This window comes from Eschrichtius robustus, chromosome 21 (genome assembly GCF_028021215.1).
Source record: "Eschrichtius robustus isolate mEscRob2 chromosome 21, mEscRob2.pri, whole genome shotgun sequence".
Lineage (NCBI taxonomy): Eukaryota > Metazoa > Chordata > Mammalia > Artiodactyla > Eschrichtiidae > Eschrichtius > Eschrichtius robustus.
In genome coordinates, this window is record NC_090844.1 from 6261290 (window position 1) to 6274560 (window position 13271).

Genomic DNA, 13271 nt, shown 5'->3' on the forward strand with positions numbered 1-13271 from the left:
TCTAAAACAAAGGAGCCTGCGGGAGGGGGAGGCCGGAGCCGGGGCCTTCATCTAGCATTTTCTGGGGTTCCGTGAGCCAGTCTAGCAAATTAGCAAACCTGAGGCGGGAGGTATTGGGAATTCCTGAGTTTGCAGCCAAGCTGGGCAGTGTGGGTGAGCTGGGGACCCAGTAGTTGGCATCTGAAGTGGGGACAGTCCTGTGGGACTGAGGCTTCAACGCTGTGGGTCTGACGCTCCCTCCAGGGAGGTTAGCGTCAGAATTGAGCTGAAACGCTGGACACACAGTTGGCGTCAAGAAGGGAAAGCAGGGACTTCCCTGGCGGTCCAGTGGTTAAGACCCTGTGCTTCCACTGCAGGGGGCGCGTGTTCGATCCCTGGTCAGAGAAAAGATCCCGCATGCTGCACGGCATGGCCAAAAATTAAAAAAAAAAAAACGGGGGTGGGTACAGACTGAACGTACCTCAACATAATAAAAGCTACCTGACGAGCTTGCAGCCAACATCGCACTCAATGATGCGCCGGCACTTTCTCCCCCTGCCTTCTCCCATGTGCACGAGCTATCTCTTAATAAAACCCTTTGCTTGCCTAAGAGTCTTGTAGAAGCGATATATGCTTCTATGGTTTTGCTGTCCAAGAATCTGGAAAGGGCCCGGTGACAGTATGTGCAAAGATTTTGGGTTTACTCTGAGTGAATCAGTTTTCCAAATCAATAAAAACCCTGTTGGCTTTCTTTATTGGTTTTATGAGGTAGATAGATAGATAGATAGATAGGTAGATAGATGGATAGATATTAAATTTAGGAAAATTTAGCTTTTAAAATGATGTTAAGTTTCTCAGCCTCTGAATGTGGGATCCTTTTATATGGGTTGAAATCGTATTTTGTGTCCTCACTACATTTCAAAAGTTATTCATATAACTTTTGCACATCCATTAAGTATTTCTGTTTTCTTTACTTGCTGATGTTGTGAATGATATCTTTATTCCACTATATTTTTATTTTATTTTTTTAAGATTTAAAAAATATTTATTTGGTTGCGCCGGGTCTTAGTTGTGGCTCACTGGCTCCTTAGTTGCAGCAGGTGGGCTCCTTAGTTGAGGCGTGTGAACTCTTAGTTGCAACATGCATGTGGGATCTAGTCCCCTGACCAGGGATCGAATCCAGGCCCCCTGCATTGGGAGCATGGAGTCTTATCCAGTGCACCACCAGGGAAGTCCCATCCACTATAATTTTAAATAAGTAGTTTAGCTTTTTCTTTTCTTTTCTTTTCTCTCTCTGTTGGCTCCCTATAGTGAGTAATGATCTAATTAGAAATTTTCACTTCCTTACCCATCTTCTTTTTTTTTTTTTTTTAATCAGTCATCAATTTTATACACATCACTGTATACATGTCAATCCCAATCGCCCAATTCAGCACACCACCATCCCCACCCCACCGCAGTTTTCCCCCCTTGGTGTCCGTACGTTTGTTCTCTACATCTGTGTCTCAACTTCTGCCCTGCAACCCGGTTCATCTGTACCATTTTTCTAGGTTCCACATACATGCATTAATATACGATATTTGTTTTTCTCTTTCTGACTTACTTCACTCCGTATGACAGTCTCTAGATCCATCCACGTCTCAACAAATGACTCAATTTCGTTCCTTTTTATGGCTGAGTAATATTCCATTGTATATATGTACCACATCTTCTTTATCCATTCGTCTGTCGACGGACATTTAGGTTGCTTCCATGACCTGGCTATTGTAAATAGTGTTGCAATGAACATTGGGGTGCATGTGTCTTTTTGAACTTACCCGTCTTCTTTACCGCCCAATGCTAGTTGAGAATATCACTTTTCTTTTACTTAGGTATGTGTTCATTGATTTCCTGTTTAAATGATTTCTTTTGATTTCCAAATATAAAAGCAGAGGGGAAAAGCTTCAGTTGATGTTTTCTCCACCCTCTCTTCCCCTTCCTTCCCATTATTCATTAGTTGTGGAATTTTACATTTTGTGATTTGTAACATTTACTTTGGGCTCTGCATCTATCATCATCCCAGGTCTCTCTTTAGTTTTACAATTAAATCAGTCCAGTATTCACTACCAATACTTTGCTCGTAGTAACACGTTTTTTTGCTATTGGCTGAAGTTAGTTCTGCAGTTTTGTTTTGTTTTTTTAATCCCCCTAAGCCACACTCCTCACTGGAGCTATGTTCCCTGAGTCCTTTCCTGTTTAAAAATTGCCTTTATAGTGTAAGGATAGTTGATTGAGAAAAACATTATGGTATCACATTTCCTGTTCTCAGTACTTTGTTGGAATTGCTCATTGTCTTTTAGTGTTGAAGGTGATTTTGTGTAAGTCAGAGCCTTCCTTGTATTATAGGCAACTTGATCATTTTGCTTTATTATTCCAGATTCTTTATATTAAAAATCCAGAAATTTTATTGAGATATTAAGATAGAACTTGTTGTTGATTGCTCTGTGTCAAATTTCCTTTGAACACTGCTTTAATCTAGTAGATTAGAGTCTTCTTATAACCTGAAAATTCTTTTAAAAACTCTAAAACTTTCCCCAATTACCTCTCAGAGATACTAATTATGTAAATGTTGAATCTCTTTTACTTCTTCCATGACGATCATTTTTTCCCCCCTTCCACATTAACGCTGACTTATTTCCATTACATTTTACTCACTTCCCTCAATCCCATCCTCATGGCCCCCTTCTCTATTTTCAGAAATGTGCAGCCTCATTTGTGTGCCCCTAATGGACCCTTCAGTTTTGTGGCGGTTTATTTCTTCTTTGACTTTCTACCATGGTTCTACAAGCTCAGGTTTTTTTCTCCTGTTCTTTAATCTCAGAATATCTTTTCTGAGTTAATGCACCTCGGATTTGTGTTCTATCTCTGTTACAAAATAAGTAATTGCTTCATTGTCGTCATCATTATCATTTTAATCAATTTATAATGCTCTGTTAGGTCATAATTTTTGTCCATTTCATGGGAGAATTTTCAGCTGAGGGTTTCTATTCTACCAATTGTTTTTCCTGTTCCTTCTCCCGCCACCTCCATTTTCCCCCCAGTATCTTTGGAGAGATTCTGAGTGGTTTCTGTTCGATGATGACTCATCTTTGTCCAGGTGAAATATTCCTGCAGTATCTATTTCAAAGAGGCTTTTGTAGGGGAGTGGACTGAATTGGGTTCCAAGCTGCAAGGAATTCTCCCTATGACGCAGGATTGTTGGTATGAATATGTCCTTTCAACGGCTAACCAATGAGAATGGCACATCATGGGCCATCAACATTCTCATATCCAGATTCCTAACCAGACTGCTTCTTACCAGCGTGGTCCCTCACGTGATTGTTAGTTCAGCACATCTCTTCTCCTTCCTGAAATGCGGTGCCCGTCTGCGTTCAGGGGATTTCCACTACCCACTCACTCTCCTGAGCTCGCCGTTTCAGATAAGGGATGGTTGGTTTGTCTCTTAGGGAGCAGGAGTGATTCTGTAGACTTGTGCTCAGGCAGCGCTATCTGAGAGCTCCACCCACAGCAGGCTTTCTTGTCTTCCTCCCTAACCTCCACTCTCTGAACTTGATGACACTTTATTATTAAGCATTCTATTGGAGGGGAATAGATGTCTACTGGTTTTGCAGATGATAAAGTTTACATTTTTATTTCTTGTTTTCTTGTTTTGCTTTTGGGGAATTCCTGAGAGAAGGGAACAATTGCCATCCTTCCTTTCCCACTTTAAAACCAGAAGTCTCTGGTTTATAGTAGTCCTTTACCTGGGTTTCCTGAATCCATGCTACATACTGCTACCAAGTTATTTCCAAATGGCAAACTTGACAATATTATTTTATCATTTAAAATCCTTCAGTATCTTCTCTTTGCTTATGGGACGCACTCAAATATCCAAGATGTGGGTCTACATATCCCACAATATTTCCTTTTTCTTGTACTGTAGCCAAAGGACACGCAATTTCCCAAATTCACATTGAAATCTATGCCTTTATACCTTTGCCTGTGATCTTCCTTTTTCCAGGACTGGCTTCACCACTGTATCTGCCTCATAAATCTCGACTCATCCCTGAGGCCATAAACCAAGCATTAACCTCATAGCAACATTTTCTCAACTTCTCCCCCCTACTCCCCACCCCATGGCATAGGAACAGAAGCAACTGTTCCTTCCTTTAAGATGCCTTGTACTTGCTGCACTGAATAGAGATGAACTGTTACAATGTTCATCTATTTGATCCAGCTGAAAGCCCCTCATATTCTGGAATACACTGTTCATTTTGTACCCTGGTTCTGGCTAAGTAACTGGCAAATGGTGGGAGCAGAGGAAACGGTTTCCTTGATGAACGGTGCTGAGCCAGGCGTGCCCTGTCTTTGGAAGTGAGGCAGAAGAGTGATAGAAATTGAGAGCCCGGTGACACCTGAAAGGACCAGTCTGGCTTATTTCCTGTCTTTGTATAATTCCTCTCACTTGAGTGCTTTGCCCAGAAACTCCAAGTATGTTAGGTTACTCCTCCTCTAACGTAAGGCAGGCAGATAAGCCTACATTTTGAATAACTCCCTTCCTTTTATTAAGCAGGAGGGACAAAACATTTTCCCTGGAAGCAGATCATTTGGCTTTTACTTAGTGTGGGAAGCATATGTTTGCTGAGAAACCATTCGTCACAGCCTAGTGTCACCAGGTGCCAGCACTGAGCTCCAAAGCTGCAGCATCTCAGAGTTAGAGGGACCTTAGTGATCATCTGATTTTCCAGATGAGAAAACTAAAGTCCGGAAAAGAAGAGGGACTTCCCAGGGGTCCAGAGGCAAGTGGCGTCTCTGGAGCCACAGCCCAGGTTTTCTGACTCTAAAATTGGTGTTTGGACTCATTACTGAGTCCAAATGACTCAGTAATGGTTCTCTTTCACGGAGGAAAGTTGTAGAGTTCTGAATAATAATTAGAAGAGAAATCGGAAAATAAAAGAAGATAAAAAAGGTGACATTAAGCAATATTGTGCTATTTCCTTTTATGGGTACCTTTTAGTATTATTCCCTAATGATTTTTTGTGGTTTCCAACCCAAACCACTTTTTGTCCACTTGTTTCAAATGCATTCTTATGGAGCCCCCCCTACAGACCAAGGTACTGAAGACCCCAAGACTCTTCACCTCTTCTGGGCTGAATTAGTTAAATCCTCCCCTGCCCCCCTACTGCCCCACTGATGCAACGGTTAAAGCACAGGTTTAGGTATAATTTAACGCTTTGTCTCCCCCAGACAGGTTTTATTTCTTTTTCTTCCTAGATTGCTACCCTATTTCCTTTTGATTTATCCCCTTCTGCAGGGAGATCTGACATTTCCCATTTGCTTACAATCTTAGCCCTAAGGAAAGGCCACGATTTCATAGAAAGTTGTTTTCCCATTCTTCTCATCTTCTCCGCGTCTTCAGTTTTCCTGGCGCTCTGGCAGCCCTCGGATTCCCGGACACACGTCACACACCCGGGCGTCTGCTCGGCTCTCGGTGGTGAACGGTGACCTACTTCCCACTTCCTTCCTGAGAGGCAGGGACAGTGCCAAGTCCCCCTGCCCTTTGCGGGCTCCCGTCCGCTCACACTTCTGCTGATGAGCCAGGCTCGTCTGCAGATGCCAAGGGGCGCCTGTCGCTACCCCCTGGGTCCCTGCCAGGAGCGCGCCGCTTGTCTGGAGGCGCCCACCCAGTGGCTTCTCCGGTTCACTAGTGCCGGCGGGATTGGGACCCAGGCAGGCCATTAGCGGCGCGTCCAGAAGCAACCGCCGGAGAAGGAGAGGCTCCCAGCCCCTGCTGCCCTCAGGAGGGAGCGGAGGGGAGTGGGCAGACTGTGGCGGACTTGGGGTGGGATGCGTGTGCAGGACCAGGTGTCCTCGGCTCCTGTGATCCCGGGGAATCGGGGCGAGCAGTCGTCCTCACACACGCTTCACTCCGTCTTCGTTGCGCCCGCGAGCGCCTCTCGGGAGCACCTAGGATCGCAAGTCCCAGAACTGAGGAGGGGACCTGGGGATGTCATCTCACCCAGTTCGAGCACTCTGCAGACCAGGGCTCTGAGGCCCAGGGAACCGACGGGACTTGGGAGCCAGAGGCAGAGCCAGAATCAGCACGTGGGTACCTAAAGCCTTAGTCCATCATTTATTTTCTCAGCCTAATTCTCCAGGGATACCTGCAGCCGTTTCTACGGAAGAGTGTGGGCTGCGAGACGTGACGTGTGTCGCGGCTGGGACACGGGCGTGCCGCCAGCCTGAGTTCAGTGCCCGCGTGACCGCCGGGTGGCCCCGTTCCCTCCTGGGAGGACAGCCATCCTGGGGGCCCCCCGCTGGAGGCTGTCTGCGGATGGAGTGAGATGGTCCCGCAGAGCGCTCGGCCCCACGCTGGGCGCAGGGTGAGGGCTTGATGCTCGTTCTTGGGCACAGCTGATGCGCCCTGGCAGGCTGACAGCTCGCTGCCGAAGACCGAAAGCCACCGATCTACGCGTGTGAGATGACGCATTTCATTAAACTGACCGCAAGCAGAGCATCGAGAGCTTGAAGGGGCCCCCTCTTGGGAGCTCCCTTGAGGCAGGACGTCGGCGACTGGCGTGTTCCCAGAAGTGGGCAACCAGGCCGGAGGGGATTCCGAGGCCCCGCGTCAGGAGCGATGTCCTGGGGCTGCTCGGAGCAGAGCGGGGAAGGCCCGGGGAGCACCGTCGGGGTCTTCAGAGGGGAGAAGGGGTAGCAGAGGCAAGGGAGAGGAATCGCACCTTCCTCTGGTTCTGTGAAAGCGCTTCCTGCTTTTAGGCTTGAGTTACCCTCTATCTGGTTCGTACCCCAGGGCTCCTAAGGGCCTGAGGAGACAAAGAGTAAACAGACCCAGTCTTGGATTTTCAAGACCTCGTGGGTGAAATGTGGGTCAACAGGTAACCAGACATCCAGCTGGTCCGGGACGGCAAGGACATCATTCTGTTTTCCTGGTGAGAGAACGAGAGTTCAGTCGGGCAGACCTGTCCTGTCAGAATGGAGTTAGTAAACTCATCAGATCAGAGCCGGTGAGAACAGAGCTGCCAGCATCTGGTTTTCTCATCAAAGATAATAGACGTGCCATCCCAGGACCATCTGCTTCGTGGCCTGCCCTGCGTTAGGGTGCCCTGCAAGGGAGCAGACTGGGGGCTTTTATGGCTCCAAAGCTGGAGGAGAATTTTACAAGAGATTCTTGTGACCTCTCCATCTGCCTCTTTTTCTCCTTTTCTACCCCTGCTTCCCTCCCTCCTTTCATTTCTATTTTCTCTCCTTAAAAATATTAACTATCCCTGCCTTGGACAATTTTTCTCACTTCCCCTACATCCTCCAGAGATTTCTCTCAGGGCTCATAAACAGTGGTAGCCCACATTCCTAGACCCGAAGTGGGTTTTCTCTTGCTCTAACTTGTCAAAGAGAAATCTTGACATGAACTAAATCATCTCAATTTTGGATCCCACAAGAGTGGTAGACCCAATCCCAGCATCACAGAAGCACTGGGTGTTGGTGTTGTCATTAAAATTCCCTCAGTTCCTTCACTGGACACAGACTCATTTCTGACCCCCAAGGACATCTGGGCTGAAACTACAACTTGTGCTTAATGCATGAGATGAAATTCCTGATCAAGTCCTGGAAGAAAAATCAAAGGTTTTTACGGAAGAAATCACATGTAAAGAAAAAAGATGGAAGCATCTATTTAAAAAAAAAAAACAAAATAAAACAAAAAAAACTTTCTTTAAAAACTATTTTTGAAAAACCTTGTTTCATTTTTGGATATTGAGGAAGTTGATCTGTGACATGAGAAAGGAGGAATAAGAGAAATGAGAACGAAGAAAATAGGGGAAATGAGTAGAAATAAGGTAATTTTTGCATTGTGGTAACTGAGAAAGAGTTTGCAAAAGAAAAGTTATCCGCCACAGGATTACCCCATGACATTATTTTGACCTTGTCTGGCCACAGTTTCTTCCTCTGTGAAGTGAGGAAGTTGTCTTAGATGATGTCTGAAGGTTCTAGTGATTGTGAGTCAATGCCATTCATTGAGGGAAGAAAATAACAAGCCTGTACATCGGAATCAAGGAGGTTAATGATCATTACTACAGATTTATGATTTTAAGATTGAAAAACCATTGAGAAGTAACCACAAAAAAATCAAAATGGGTAAGAGTTCAACTTGTGGGCTAGTGACAAAATTATTACACAAAATCCACAGCTTTCCCTATGCAAACAGTAGTCAATTATAAAATATAACGAAAGAAGAATTGGCTCAAATAGAAAGAAAAGCCATAAAATATCTAGGAATCAAGTTACAAAAAACATTCTGGATCTATACAAAGAAACTTATTGAAGGACACAGAAAGGCTGTATTAAGAGAAGACAAAAACGTGTAAAGGAAAAATCTTGTTCTTAGAAAGACTCGATCACCCACGTCATTTTTTTTTCTTTAATAAGACCAGTAATTTCAATGCAGAAATCAGTCAACAAAGCGATAACATTATGTTTAACTTGATGGAGTAATTTAAAAGTTATTTTGTAAGAGAGAATCATTGAGAGTAGCCACGTATTCTGAAAAAGACTGATGAGGGAGATTTGGTTAATTTGAACGTTAGGAGCTGTGTTAGTTCAGATCACATAGTGCTGCCACAGGAGGGGACAAACAGAAGAGCGGATGGGAAAGAACTGTCTCTGACCAGGACTAGGTAGACATTTGATACCAGACAGGCTGGGATTTAGGTGCTCTGATGAATGTGCAAAATGTCCCATCCGGCCTCCCCAGGATGGCCTGCTGTACGCGGAACATCAGGGTGGCCCTGATCATCTTCAGTTCCTTCCAATCACTTATGATTTTGTTTCTCTTCTGTGCAAGACTCAGTTTCCTAAGAGGATGAGACGGGAACTCAGACATGTGCCTTCTATATGAGACAGCATAGGAGTGAGAGCATGTCTGCAGGCTCAGGAAATTCATATTTCTGGGTGGGGCAAGAAACAGTTTTCATGTCACTGCTGGGGACTCAAGTCTGTCACAGCCTTTCAGAATAACCTCCATTCCAGGACTGAAAGAATTAAGTGCAAAACTGACCAGGGCTACAGACAGAATTAGGTAAACACACAAACAAAGCAAATATCTTTAAGGAAAACCAAACACGACCAAGTAAAAAGTAATCATTGAGAGTAGCCATAAAATTTGGCTATTAGATGATCAAGCACAAAGCAAGAGGCAAGCCAGAAACAATTTTTGCAACACATATGATAAAGGATTAAGGACTTTAAATATGCACAGGATTTTTAGAAGTCAGCAAGAAAAGATGAATAGAAAAATTAGAAAAATGGATAAAGTGCAAGAGACAAAAATGACCAATGAACATTAAAAAGATGTTCAACCTCAGAAACAATTTTAAAAGGATATATTAAAACAAACAGGAAATATTATTATTCACTCATACAATTCAGAAAAATTGAAGCAATTGATAATAACCAATACTAATGAGAATATCGACCATCAGATATATTTTTATGCATTGTAAGTAAGGGGGTAAAGTGGTCCAACAGTTTCTAGAGTGGGCAATTGGGCAAAACCCATTAAAACTTGAGATGTGCATATAAGCTGAGATTCCACTTGTAGGAATTTATACAAAAGTAAGCATTACATAAATTTCTAAAGATACATGTATAGTCATACAAATATATGAGGCAAATTCATTTGAACGGATATTAAAGAATTTGCAAGGTAATATTTAAGGGGAAAAAACACACAGTGGCACTGGTGGTGAAGTATGATTCTATATTTTAAATTAAAAATAAATATTTACACCATTTTATTTGCAAAGGAAAAGAACTGAAAGTCTCTGAACTGTAAGTAGAGGTTATAACAGAAGGGGCTATAGGGTTTTTAAAATCTTCCATCATTTACATTTCTTAATTACTTGAAATTTTCTGATGTGTATTATTATTATTTTTTAAATAATAATACTTATACTTTAAAAAAAATTATTTATTTATTATTTATGGCTGTGTTGGGTCTTCGTTTCTGTGCGAGGGCTTTCTCTAGTTACATTTCTTAATTACTTGAAATTTTCTGATGTGTATTATTATTATTTTTTAAATAATAATACTTATACTTTAAAAAAAATTATTTATTTATTATTTATGGCTGTGTTGGGTCTTCGTTTCTGTGCGAGGGCTTTCTCTAGTTGCGGCCAGCGGGGGCCACTCTTCATCGCGGTGCGCGGGCCTCTCACTGTCGCGGCCTCTCTTGTGGCGGAGCACAGGCTCCAGACGCGCAGGCTCAGCAATTGTGGCTCACGGGCCCAGCCGCTCTGCGGCATGTGGGATCTTCCCAGACCAGGGCTCGAACCCGTGTCCCCTGCATTGGCAGGCAGATTCTCAACCACTGCGCCGCCAGGGAAGCCCTGATGTGTATTATTTTTATATCAGAAAAATTATGATAGATTTAAATGAAGGTAAATATTAACATTCAAATCCTAGGGACAATTTGGTGTATTTTCCCACTAATTTTAAACCAATATGAACTCTTCCTTCCTTTAATGTGGATTCTCTAGGAAGGTTATAACGAACCCACCGCCATTCTGGATCTTCCTTTCAAGGAGCCCTGGAAGATCCAGTCAACCCTCCTCAAAATCTTTTCTAATGAACTTCGTCACCCGTGAGGGTCCGTCCTCATTCTCCTTTTGCAGCAGCGTGACTCCCGGCCCTGCCGCTCGCCTTGGATGATCCGGCCCCTGCCTCACCTGGACACCGTCTCCGTAGATGTGGTCACAGGAGCGCCTCAGCCCCAGATTTGAGAGAAACACAAGGCGAGCCACAGCTGGGACTCAGGGAGCAAGAAAACACAGCGCAGTCACGGCTCCTGCCGAGGGCAGCGCAGGGCCGCGCGTGGTGAGGAGTTCGCCTCTGCACTAATCCCGGGATGCCACGAGGACCTCGGGCTTCTGACTTCGTCCTCCTGATTCTTCCCAGCCTTCTGGGACCTCAGCTCCAGAACAATGAGACTCCTCCACGCCCTCCGTGCCGCTTCCTTGATCATCTTCCAGGTACTGCCCGGTAAATACCAACCACGACGATGCCTCGTCTTATCGTTATTTTGTTTTTTCCTTCCCTAGGTCAACCATCGTCAGAAAGTAAAGCATTAGGGAGCTACTCACAGGTCACCTCCACGCCCAAAATCAGCTATTGAAAAATTAGAGAATAAACTGGTTGTTGTGTCTTCATGACGTTAAAAGTCTTGTTTGATGGTAAACTTCTCCCCGCTCCCATTTCCCTCCAATGATCTGGGTGATTTGAGAACCAAATCAGTTGAGTCACTTGGTTGGTATAACCCAGTGTGGAGACAAAGTTCCTTTATTCCGGCCCAGACTGGAGACCTCTTGCCACTCATGCCGCGGTGGTGACCTTGAGTCTCGCTGGGCAAGGGTTCTGTCTGATGAGCTTGTGAGAACTGGCGGGGTTTTGTATGGCGAGGAGGTGGGGTGATCGGTGAGGCACTGACCCCGCGGTTAACGCCCCGTCGTTCCCATCTTACGTCAGAACAAGAGCGTGAAGCGACATGAGGGGGACACTTGCTGTTGGTGTTTAGCTGGGAAAGATGGGGATTCCATCTGGATGCTGAGATCTCCAGCTTTCCTCATGGAATTTCCAGCTTCATACAAACATCTTTTCATTTTCCAGACAGCAGTAGGGCGCTCAATTTTGAAAGACCCCGCTGTCTTCGGGGTGGGATCTGCCTGAAGCAAGTGACACCGAGCTGTGAGCCCTTCAGGGGACCCTGCCGAGCATTCACCGTTTGCTGCAAAATAAAGAGGAGGTGATGGAGGAACCCCAGCCAAGGAATCCTGGCGAGAGAGCCGAAGCACGGCTCCTCGGGTCCAAATAAGAGCAAACAATTCTCAAGGCTACACGGTCGACTATTTTATCATTAGGATTGACTAAAGGGACCACTGTTTCCCATGGAAGGGTAGGCAGTGGGAGGGAGACAATTATAAGAATTAAATTTCCATTATGTTTTAAATTTTGCCAAGCATTCTCATTCACATAACGTATGTAATCCTTAAACCATTTTGGTTTACCAATCCCATTTCACAGATGTAGAAACCAAAACTTGGCATGGTTAATAAATAACTCACCCAAAGGAACAACAAAGGAAGGAACATAATCTGAAAGTTTTCTCTTGGCTGTCGGACAGGAGTCTGTTGGACAGGAGAGGGGAGTTATGGTTTCCTTAACAATCTCAGGGAGGCTGGATATGAGAGAATCACTACGATGGGGTAAGGGGAGGCGGGGAGGGGTCGGGTCTTGGTCCTGGGACACTCCCACCCCCGGCTGTAGTGAGTAAAGTGCAGGGTGGGAAGGAGCACGTGCTAAGGGGCGTTGTGGCATTGGGGACATGCAGGATGGAGAGCACACGGGTACAGAGACTACCCAGAAGCATCAGTCCACGTGGAGATGCGCGAAGAAGCCTGCTGGAAGCCAAGATTTGCAATGGCGGGTCAGAAGGCTTCTGCCCAAGGCTGGAGTCCTCGGGTAGGTGTGATAACTTTGTGTCTTCCTTGTTCACTTTTCTTGTCTAGGGCATGACATCTGCTGTAGTTTGCTGAGTAGGTCACCTCTCCACTACAGGTGTCACTGTCCTCCCTCTGGTGAGGGAACAAGCCTTGACACGACGGGCTTTCTGCAATTTACAAAGCACATTTAGGAAAGGAGGGAGGAGCAGGAAGCAGTGCAAAGTGCCCAGGAACTTGGAGGACAAAGAGGATCAACAATATACACTAGAATTCTTCCAGAACCTAAACAATCACACGGAAAAGAAAAGCGTGTGATCGGCGTTGTGGTGACGTAACAAGGAGGACCAACGGTATAATTGGGTCCCAGTCAATGAATAATTAAAGAAAATTCAGAGCAGGTTTGCAGATGAACAATGGGCTAGGATCAGTGTACATCAGTGTCTGTAAAGATATCCAGATACAGTTACTAATGTATTTTCTCCAATTGTTCTTACTTGGCACTGATTTCCTATATGGTCTGCCTACAGGGATCATCATAGGACTTTGAGTATTCCTGGTGTCTGCAACGTAGGTCCACAGCGTGCCCTGTCAGAATAGTTTATCTGTCCATTAGTGGAATGGTCTTTTAATTTTTCCATTACACAAGTAATGCATACTGGCTTTTTGCAAAACATCCAGAATCTAAAAATTATGTAGAAAAATACCATTATAATCCATTTCATGCTTCCTTTAGAATACAAATTAGTTTTTCTCCAAATGGATAAT

General features: G+C 44.6%; 1 long non-coding RNA gene across 1 annotated transcript in view; it reads left to right on the forward strand.

Moving 5' to 3' along the window:
• LOC137756013 (uncharacterized) overlaps positions 1-10641 on the forward strand; it is a 158864-nt gene extending 148223 nt beyond the window's left edge. Inside the window, exon 4 of the long non-coding RNA XR_011072147.1 lies at positions 10548-10641. This is a non-coding gene — a long non-coding RNA (uncharacterized lncRNA). The remainder of the gene's footprint in view (positions 1-10547) is intronic.
• The last annotated feature ends 2630 nt before the right edge of the window (positions 10642-13271 follow it).